General features: G+C 45.8%; 1 long non-coding RNA gene across 1 annotated transcript; it reads left to right on the top strand.

Moving 5' to 3' along the window:
• Nucleotides 1–33: 33 nt before the first annotated feature.
• On the top strand, nt 34–2,571 carry LOC123731706 (uncharacterized). The gene is made up of 2 exons (XR_006762801.1): nt 34–1,516; nt 1,796–2,571. It is a non-coding gene; the product is annotated as an uncharacterized lncRNA (long non-coding RNA).
• Nucleotides 2,572–11,558: the final 8,987 nt, after the last annotated feature.

The following is an 11,558-nucleotide window of genomic DNA, read 5'->3' as shown; positions in this document are numbered from 1 at the left end:
GTACCAGTTTAGCGAGGGAACACTAAGGGGGGCTGCAGGGAGCGTGTTAGGGAGGGAGAGTAGGAGGAACATATGTTAGCACAGTTACCTGGCAGGGCACAAAGATAAATACTGAGTATTTGTACCATGAGGAAGTGGAGGAGGAGGAGCAAGAGGAAGAGGAGGAGGAGCAGGTGGAGGAGGAAGAGGAGGAGGAGGAGCAAGAGGAAGAGGAGGAGGAGCAGGTGGAGGAGGAAGAGGAGCAGCAGGAGGAGGAAGAGGAGGGAAGAGGAGCAGAAGGAAGAGTATAAAGAGGGGGAGGAGGAGGAAGAAGAGGGTGAGGAGCAACATCACCCTAAACCCTAAACCTTCTGCCTTCAACATGTAGAAGCTAGGGTGAGGGCCTTCAACATGTAGAAGCTAGGGAAAGGGCCTTCAACATGTAGAAGATAGGGAAAGGGCCTTCAACATGTAGAAGCTAGGGAAAGGGCCTTCAACATGTAGAAGCTAGGGAAAGGGTCTTCAACATGTAGAAGCTAGGGAAATGGCCTTCAACATGTAGAAGCTACGGAAAGGCTAGGGAAAGGGCCTTCAACATGTAGAAGCTAGGGTGAGGGCCTTCAACATGTAGAAGCTAGGGTGAGGGCCTTCAACATGTAGAAGCTAGGGTGAGGGCCTTCAACATGTAGAAGCTAGGGAAAGGCTAGGGAAAGGGCCTTCAACATGTAGAAGCTAGGGAAAGGGCATTCAACATGTAGAAGCTAGGGAAAGGGCCTTCAACATGTAGAAGCTAGGGTGAGGGCCTTCAACATGTAGAAGCTAGGGTGAGGGCCTTCAACATGTAGAAGCTAGGGTGAGGGCCTTCAACATGTAGAAGCTAGGGAAAGGGCCTTCAACATGTAGAAGCTAGGGAAAGGGTCTTCAACATGTAGAAGCTAGGGAAAGGGCCTTCAACATGTAGAAGCTAGGGTGAGGGCCTTCAACATGTAGAAGCTAGGGTGAGGGCCTTCAACATGTAGAAGCTAGGGTGAGGGTCTTCAACATGTAGAAGCTAGGGAAAGGGCCTTCAACATGTAGAAGCTAGGGAAAGGGCCTTCAACATGTAGAAGCTAGGGAAAGACCCTTCAACATGTAGAAGCTAGGGAAAGGGCCTTCAACATGTAGAAGCTAGGGAAAGGGAAAGGGCCTTCAACATGTAGAAGCTAGGGAAAGGGCATTCAACATGTAGAAGCTAGGGAAAGGGCCTTCAACATGTAGAAGCTAGGGCAAGGGCCTTCAACATGTAGAAGCTAGGGAAAGACCCTTCAACATGTAGAAGCTAGGGAAAGACCCTTCAACATGTAGAAGCTAGGGAAAGGGCCTTCAACATGTAGAAGCTAGGGAAAGGGCCTTCAACATGTAGAAGCTAGGGTGAGGGCCTTCAACATGTAGAAGCTAGGGAAAGGGGAAGGGCCTTCAACATGTAGAAGCTAGGGAAAGGGCCTTCAACATGTAGAAGCTAGGGAAAGGGCCTTCAACATGTAGAAGCTAGGGTGAGGTTCTTCAACATGTAGAAGCTAGGGTGAGGTTCTTCAACATGTAGAAGCTAGGGAAAGGGCCTTCAACATGTAGAAGCTAGGGAAAGGGCCTTCAACATGTAGAAGCTAGGGAAAGGGAAAGGGCCTTCAACATGTAGAAGCTAGGGAAAGGGCCTTCAACATGTAGAAGATAGGGAAAGGGTCTTCAACATGTAGAAGCTAGGGAAAGGGCCTTCAACATGTAGAAGCTAGGGAAAGGGAAAGGGCCTTCAACATGTAGAAGCTAGGGAAAGGGAAAGGGCCTTCAACATGTAGAAGCTAGGGTGAGGGCCTTCAACATGTAGAAGCTAGGGAAAGGGCCTTCAACATGTAGAAGCTAGGGTGAGGGTCTTCAACATGTAGAAGCTAGGGAAAGACCCTTCAACATGTAGAAGCTAGGGAAAGGGCCTTCAACATGTAGAAGCTAGGGAAAGGGCCTTCAACATGTAGAAGCTAGTGAAAGACCCTTCAACATGTAGAAGCTAGGGAAAGACCCTTCAACATGTAGAAGCTAGGGTGAGGGTCTTCAACATGTAGAAGCTAGGGTGAGGGTCTTCAACATGTAGAAGCTAGGGAAAGGGGGACTTCGGGGGCTACAGAAGGGACAAGCCTTTGAACATTGGCTTTGAACATTATTTGTAAATCTGAGGATTGTCGTTATATGAAAACTACTTCATAAGTAGAGTTTGAATGAATCTCTAATGGCACTGATTGTTTTATACACCTAATGAAGAAGTTGGTGGATCTGATTATATATTTTTCTACACTTTCTTTTTTCTTTTATATTTTGTCTTTAATCGTGTGTTTTGATAAACTGGTTTAGAGAAGATCCATGTGTTTGGAAATAACGTTTTAAACGATTTTTTTTTTTTTTTTTTGGTCCTATGATTTTAACAAAATGTCTGATATCTACCCTCATACTGTAATGGTGTTGGCCCAGCATCGCCCGGGTTTGGGCCCGGTGTTCGGCCGTCATTGTAAATAAGAATTTGTTCTTAACTGACTTGCCTAGTTAAATAAAGGTTACATTACTTTTTTTTTTCTTTTTAAATGCTGGAGAGAGAAGTGATTCATATACACACTGCACATAGATTTACCCCCCACACAGTTCCCACGGGCTGTATGCAAAGCAATCAGCGCAGACCAACAGTCTGGCTAATGAATAACAGCACTAGAGTAACTCAACACCACCTATCCACCACTGACTGGAGTCTGCCTAGGGGAGGACGGCTCGTAATAATGTCTGGAACGGAGTCAGTGGAATGGAATCAAACACATGAAAACCATGATGATTTGATGGCGTTCAGGTTTACTCCGTTCCATCCATTACTACGAGCCGTCCTCCCCTCAACAGCCATACACCTACTCACTCACACATAGGGGAGAAAGAGAAGGTTGTTGTTAGATTAGATATACTTGTGCACTTGTTCTGCATTATCAATAATCTAATTTTGTGGTATATTATATGATATTATATCTGTAAGTCTTCATGCAAATGAAGAAAGTAAGCAGGCTCCTACACAGTGAACGGATTATGTTATATTTAAATAGCCTACAGCTTGACTCTCATATTCAAACAAGCTCACACACATACAATTCCGGTAAAAGCCACAGCGGGGCGCTATTTCCACACCTTCTCTTTGCGTTTTATTTACATTTTACATTTACGTCATTTAGCAGACGCTCTTATCCAGAGCGACTTACAAATTGGCTGCATTCACCTTATGATATCCAGTGGAACAACCACTTTACAATAGTGCATCTATATCTTTTTTTTTTATGGCGCCGCCTTGTGTACTAAGCTGGTAATACCGTATATCCCAGTATGAGAGAAGGACAGTGTCTCCTGGCTCCCTGTGTGTCCCAGTCCCAGTCCCAGTCCCAGTCCCTGATCCCAGGACAGTGTCTCCTGGCTCCCTGTGTGTCCCAGTCCCAGTCCAGTCCCTGATCCCAGGACAGTGTCTCCTGGCTCCCTGTGTGTCCCAGTCCCAGTCCAGTCCCCTGATCCCAGGACAGTGTCTCCTGGCTCCCTGTGTGTCCCAGTCCCAGTCCCAGTCCCAGTCCCTGATCCCAGGACAGTGTCTCCTGGCTCCCTGTGTGTCCCAGTCCCAGTCCAGTCCCTGATCCCAGGACAGTGTCTCCTGGCTCCCTGTGTGTCCCAGTCCCAGTCCAGTCCCTGATCCCAGGACAGTGTCTCCTGGCTCCCTGTGTGTCCCAGTCCCAGTCCCAGTCCCAGTCCCTGATCCCAGGACAGTGTCTCCTGGCTCCCTGTGTGTCCCAGTCCCAGTCCAGTCCCTGATCCCAGGACAGTGTCTCCTGGCTCCCTGTGTGTCCCAGTCCCAGTCCAGTCCCTGATCCCAGGACAGTGTCTCCTGGCTCCCTGTGTGTCCCAGTCCCAGTATAATCGTTGATGTGCTGTAGCATGTCCATGTCATATAAACAATAAAAGCTGGTGAGTGTTGCTTCAGTGATGACACTTTGTGCTGAGAATCTGCCCATAGCAACGCCCCTGGCTTGTTCTGTCCGCCCATAGCAACGCCCCGGCTTGTTCTGTCTGCCCATAGCAACGCCCCTGGCTTGTTCTGTCCGCCCATAGCAACGCCCCCGGCTTGTTCTGTCCGCCCATAGCAACGCCCCCGGCTTGTTCTGTCCGCCCATAGCAACGCCCCGGCTTGTTCTGTCCGCCCATAGCAACGCCCCGGCTTGTTCTGTCCGCCCATAGCAACGCCCCGGCTTGTTCTGTCCGCCCATAGCAACGCCCCGGCTTGTTCTGTCCGCCCATAGCAACGCCCCCGGCTTGTTCTGTCCGCCCATAGCAACGCCCCGGCTTGTTCTGTCCGCCCATAGCAACGCCCCGGCTTGTTCTGTCCGCCCATAGCAACGCCCCGGCTTGTTCTGTCCGCCCATAGCAACGCCCCGGCTTGTTCTGTCCGCCCATAGCAACGCCCCGGCTTGTTCTGTCCGCCCATAGCAACGCCCCGGCTTGTTCTGTCCGCCCATAGCAACGCCCCGGCTTGTTCTGTCCGCCCATAGCAACGCCCCGGCTTGTTCTGTCCGCCCATAGCAACGCCCCGGCTTGTTCTGTCCGCCCATAGCAACACCCCGGCTTGTTCTGTCTGCCCATAGCAACACCCTTGTTCTGTCTGCCCATAGCAACACCCTTGTTCTGTCTGCCCATAGCAACGCCCTTGTTCTGTCTGCCCATAGCAACACTATTATTCTACAATAAAGAAAAACCCTTGGATGAGTAGATTTGTCCAAACCTTGACTGGTGCTGTATGTGATATGAATGACCAAAGGGGTCTGATTTTAAACTAAGTACAGGGCTTTCATCAAGGTTAGGGGCTTTCATCAAGGTTAGGGGCTTTCATCAAGGTTAGGGGCTTTCATCAAGGTTAGGGGCTTTCATCAAGGTTGGGGGCTTTCATCAAGGTTAGTGTTTCTGTAGGTTAGGGGCTTTCATCAAGGTTAGTGTTTCTGTAGGTTAGGGGGCTTTCATCAAGGTGTTTCTGTAGGTTAGGGGGCTTTCATCAAGGTGTTTCTATAGGTTGGGGGGCTTTCATCAAGGTGTTTCTGTAGGTTGGGGGCTTTCATCAAGGTGTTTCTGTAGGTTAGGGGGCTTTCATCAAGGTTAGTGTTTCTGTAGGTTAGGGGCTTTCATCAAGGTGTTTCTGTAGGTTAGGGGCTTTCATCAAGGTGTTTCTGTAGGTTAGGGGCTTTCATCAAGGTGTTTCTGTAGGTTGGGGGGCTTTCATCAAGGTGTTTCTGTAGGTTAGGGGGCTTTCATCAAGGTGTTTCTGTAGGTTAGGGGCTTTCATCAAGGTGTTTCTGTAGGTTAGGGGCTTTCATCAAGGTGTTTCTATAGGTTGGGGGCTTTCATCAAGGTGTTTCTGTAGGTTAGGGGCTTTCATCAAGGTGTTTCTGTAGGTTAGGGGGCTTTCATCAAGGTGTTTCTGTAGGTTAGGGGCTTTCATCAAGGTGTTTCTGTAGGTTAGGGGCTTTCATCAAGGTGTTTCTGTAGGTTAGGGGCTTTCATCAAGGTGTTTCTGTAGGTTAGGGGCTTTCATCAAGGTGTTTCTGTAGGTTAGGGGCTTTCATCAAGGTGTTTCTGTAGGTTAGGGGCTTTCATCAAGGTGTTTCTGTAGGTTAGGGGCTTTCATCAAGGTGTTTCTGTAGGTTAGGGGGCTTTCATCAAGTGTTTCTGTAGGTTAGGGGGCTTTCATCAAGGTGTTTCTGTAGGTTAGGGGGCTTTCATCAAGTGTTTCTTGGTGTAACGTCGTCTCCAGGCTGTTGAACACTCAGCACATATCATCCTGGGATATCAACCATTCAGGGTTGGCCTTAGTGGGAGTGACCATCTATAGGAGTGACCTTACTGAGTAAAGTATTTGTCATCGTCACTGGTTACCACAGTCACAAAGTCATAATTATTGCTAAACCCTGCCTCATTTCCACAATTTATCTTCTTAAAATGTGATTTTTAAACCGAACCCTAACTAATGAAGGACAAGTTTGAGGCATTTGTCCACCAGACCTTCCGTGTATTTGGGCAGAAGTGTCTGAGAACGAGATTAGTTGTAATGTGGCTAACATAACTTCACTTCAGAGAGTAAGCCGTCCTTCAGCACAACAGTCACCCTTTATAAAGCACATGTTTATATCATATTCCACATAGTGGGTTATGTCACATTTGACATTGGTGATTGTGTCAACACAGTTATTCCACATTTATGAACCCTTTTTAAGGCATGACAAACGGTTATAGATGCTTTGTAACACATTTATGTAGTGCTTATGAAGGCATTATGAAAGCTTTATGAAGCCTTTATAAGCTGAGCCCTGCTGATTTATCCAACTGTTTTAAACACCAACCTTGTAAAGGTGTATAGACAGGTCCTAATCGGCTACTCGATGGGAGTTTAACCGTTGTTTTTGGAAAAGATTTGTGAGAAATAACCATTTTGGTGTTTTTGAAAAGGGTGGCTTAAACGGTTACAGAAACTTTCAATAAAAATAAACTAACAGCTATGGCCCTGACTCATTTCTGTTCATTGGAGTATGGTTGACTGAGTGTTTCAGTTCTCTAAAATGACTTCCTCTGCTACGTTCCTTTCCTACATTTACAGGACCGGGTCAAAGGACTATGTTCAAAGGACAGGGTCAATGGACAGGGTCAATGGACCGGGTCAAAGCAATGTAGAGGAGGGCTAGTGCTAATTCTATTATTTCAGTAAGTATTAGTCCTGCTTGACACGCTGGTTGCCCTTCTCATTCCGGCCCTTTCCCTGTAGGAGGAGAACATCCATATCCAGCCTGTTGAAGCACAGGGGATCCACAGTGTGACAGAGAAGAGATGAGACCATTCTAACCACGTCTAGCACTGACCACCACGTCTAACACTGACCACCATTCTAACCACGTCTAACACTGACCACCATATCTAACACTGACCACTATTCTAACCACATCTAACACTGACCACCATATCTAACACTGACCACTATTCTAACCACATCTAACACTGACCACCATTCTAACCACATCTAACACTGACCACTATTCTAACCACATCTAACACTGACCACCATTCTAACCACATCTAACACTGACCACCATTCTAACCACGTCTAACACTGACCACCATATCTAACCACATCTAACACTGATAACCACATCTAACACTGACCACCATTCTAACCACGTCTAACACTGACCACCACATCTAACACTGACCACCACATCTAACACTGACCACCATTCTAACCACATCTAACACTGACCACCACGTCTAACACTGACCACCATTCTAACCACATCTAACACTGACCACCACGTCTAACACTGACCACCATTCTAACCACATCTAACACTGACCACCATTCTAACCACGTCTAACACTGACCACCATATCTAACACTGACCACTATTCTAACCACATCTAGCACTGACCACCATTCTAACCACATCTAACACTGACCACCACATCAAACACTGACCACTATTCTAACCACGTCTAACACTGATAACCACATCTAACACTGACCACCATTCTAACCACGTCTAACACTGACCACCACATCTAACACTGACCACCACATCTAACACTGACCACCATTCTAACCACATCTAACACTGACCACCACATCTAACACTGACCACTATTCTAACCACGTCTAACACTGACCACCATTCTAACCACGTCTAACACTGACCACCATTCTAACCACGTCTAACACTGACCACCATTCTAACCACATCTAACACTGACCACCATATCTAACACTGACCACCATTCTAACCACGTCTAAAACTGACCACCATTCTAACACTGACCACCATTCTCTAACCACATCTAACACTGACCACCATTCTAACACTGACCACCATTCTCTAACCACTAACACTGACCACCATTCTAACCACATCTCACACTGACCACCATTCTCTAACCACGTCTAACACTGACCACCATATCTAACCACATCTAACACTGATAACCACATCTAACACTGACCACCATATCTAACACTGACCACCACATCTAACACTGACCACCATTCTAACCACATCTAACACTGACCACCATATCTAACACTGACCACCATTCTAACCACATCTAACACTGACCACCATATCTAACACTGACCACCATTCTAACCACATCTAACACTGACCACCACATCTAACACTGACCACCATTCTAACCACGTCTAACACTGACCACCATATCTAACACTGACCACTATTCTAACCACATCTAACACTGACCACCACATCTAACCACGTCTAACACTGACCACCATTCTAACCACATCTAACACTGACCACCACATCTAACCACGTCTAACACTGACCACCATTCTAACCACGTCTAACACTGACCACCATTCTAACCACGTCTAAAACTGACCACCATTCTAACCACATCTAATACTGACCACCACATCTAACACTGACCACCATTCTAACCACGTCTAACACTGACCACCATATCTAACACTGACCACTATTCTAACCACATCTAACACTGACCACCACATCTAACCACGTCTAACACTGACCACCATTCTAACCACATCTAACACTGACCACCACATCTAACCACATCTAACACTGACCACCATTCTAACCACGTCTAACACTGACCACCATTCTAACACTGACCACCATTCTCTAACCACATCTAACACTGACCACCATTCTAACACTGACCACCATTCTCTAACCACTAACACTGACCACCATTCTAACCACATCTAACACTGACCACCATTCTCTAACCACGTCTAACACTGACCACCATTCTAACCACGTCTAACACTGACCACCATTCTAACCACGTCTAACACTGACCACCATTCTAACACTGACCACCATTCTCTAACCACATCTAACACTGACCACCATTCTAACACTGACCACCGTTCTCTAACCACTAACACTGACCACCATTCTAACCACATCTCACACTGACCACCATTCTCTAACCACGTCTAACACTGACCACCATTCTAACCACGTCTAACACTGACCACCATTCTAACCACGTCTAACACTGACCACCATTCTCTAACCACGTCTAACACTGACCACCATTCTCTAACCACGTCTAACACTGACCACCATTCTAACCACATCTAACACTGACCACCATATCTAACCACGTCTAACACTGACCACCATATCTAACCACGTCTAACACTGACCACCATTCTAACCACTAACACAGTGTGACAGAGAAAAGATGAGACCATTCTAACCACATCTGATGTCCACTTTTGAGAATTGATTCAACATTCAATCTATTCTGACAGTCGACGTTAAATGTATTTTGTGATGCACATCAAGTCACATTGACATAAAGGACAGCGACAACTTAACTATCCCATATCGCTCCTTTGTAACATACAAATGAACAGGCTATTTCAAAAGTGCTACTGCGTAATGACATTGAACTTTTAAGGCCACACGTTAAAGGATCGTGTCGGGCTTGCTGAACCTGGGAATTGTAACTTTAACAATACACAACAACTCAAAAGTGCCTACATTCAGGCATTGTTTATCAGGCAAGAAAATGACAACTGGCTTATCTCTGATGATGTCGTTAGTACCTTCGCTGGCTGACTGGACCCGAGCTGTAAATACATTTAACAAACGGATTTACTCTATTTTTTTATTTTTTTTGCAATACAAAGGCTTCTTAATTCACACTAAGCAGTGTTCATGAGTACCACTGTATACGCTTTTGGGGCTTCAGTAATGAAAAGGTTCAACACAAACAAACCAGTAACCAAGTTTGACGTGAAGCCAAGCCTAAGACCTCTCCCATACCGTATGTGGGAAACCGTTAAGACATGGTCATCACCTGCAGTAGGCAAGAAATAATGAGAATTAAAGTGAATTAAAATGATGCTTTAAAGTTATTTATTTTTCTGTGTGTGAAAATACAAAACAGGTTTTAATAAAGTAATAACATTTTGACATTAAGGTCTTCAATCAACATGTCAACAACGCGACAACAGTGTCATGCTCTGTCAAAAGTAGAGGTAAACATCTCAAGTATGTCATACATAATCCCTAGCTGTGTATTTCCGCTTTCCATGTTGTCTGTTGTCTGTAGCTTGTGAGGTGTGGAAACACTTTGTTGCTTTTATGGATTTTGTCTTGTTGCTTTTTGTTCTATGTTGCTCTGTCTGCTATGCTACATCTTGCTTGTCCTATGTTGCTCTGTCTGCATGCTACATCTTGCTTGTCCTATGTTGCTCTGTCTGCATGCTACATCTTGCTTGTCCTATGTTGCTCTGTCTGCATGCTACATCTTGCTTGTCCTATGTTGCTCTGTCTGTATGCTACATCTCGCTTGTCCTATGTTGCTCTGTCTGTATGCTACGTCTTGCTTGTCCTATGTTTCTCTGTCTGTATGCTACATCTTGCTTGTCCTATGTTGCTCTGTCTGTATGCTACGTCTTGCTTGTCCTATGTTGCTCTGTCTGTATGCTACATCTTGCTTGTCCTATGTTGCTCTGTCTGCATGCTACATCTTGCTTGTCCTATGTTGCTCTGTCTGCATGCTACATCTTGCTTGTCCTATGTTGCTCTGTCTGCATGCTACATCTTGCTTGTCCTATGTTGCTCTGTCTGTATGCTACATCTCGCTTGTCCTATGTTGCTCTGTCTGTATGCTACGTCTTGCTTGTCCTATGTTTCTCTGTCTGTATGCTACATCTTGCTTGTCCTATGTTGCTCTGTCTGTATGCTACGTCTTGCTTGTCCTATGTTGCTCTGTCTGTATGCTACATCTTGCTTGTCCTATGTTGCTCTGTCTGCATGCTACATCTTGCTTGTCCTATGTTGCTCTGTCTGCATGCTACATCTTGCTTGTCCTATGTTGCTCTGTCTGCATGCTACATCTTGCTTGTCCTATGTTGCTCTGTCTGTATGCTACATCTCGCTTGTCCTATGTTGCTCTGTCTGTATGCTACGTCTTGCTTGTCCTATGTTTCTCTGTCTGTATGCTACATCTTGCTTGTCCTATGTTGCTCTGTCTGTATGCTACGTCTTGCTTGTCCTATGTTGCTCTGTCTGTATGCTACATCTTGCTTGTCCTATGTTGCTCTGTCTGCATGCTACATCTTGCTTGTCCTATGTTGCTCTGTCTGTATGCTACATCTCGCTTGTCCTATGTTGCTCTGTCTGTATGCTACGTCTTGCTTGTCCTATGTTTCTCTGTCTGTATGCTATGTCTTGCTTGTCCTATGTTGCTCTGTCTGTATGCTACATCTTGCTTGTCCTATGTTTCTCTTTCTGTGTGCTACATCTTGCTTGTCCTATGTTGCTCTGTCTGTATGCTATGTCTTGCTTGTCCTATGTTGCTCTGCGTGTGCTCACTGCTCAATGATTGTCTGTATTATAATTGTTTTTAATAACCTGCCCAGGGACTGCGGTTGAAAATTAGCCGGCTGGTTAAAACCGGCACTTTTACTGAAACGTTGATTAATGTGCGCTGTCCCTGTAAAAATAAAA

This window comes from Salmo salar, unplaced genomic scaffold, assembly GCF_905237065.1.
Source record: "Salmo salar unplaced genomic scaffold, Ssal_v3.1, whole genome shotgun sequence".
In the NCBI taxonomy this organism is placed as follows: domain Eukaryota; kingdom Metazoa; phylum Chordata; class Actinopteri; order Salmoniformes; family Salmonidae; genus Salmo; species Salmo salar.
Note: the sequence above shows the minus strand (reverse complement) of the source record. Positions and strands in the feature narration are given on the sequence as shown.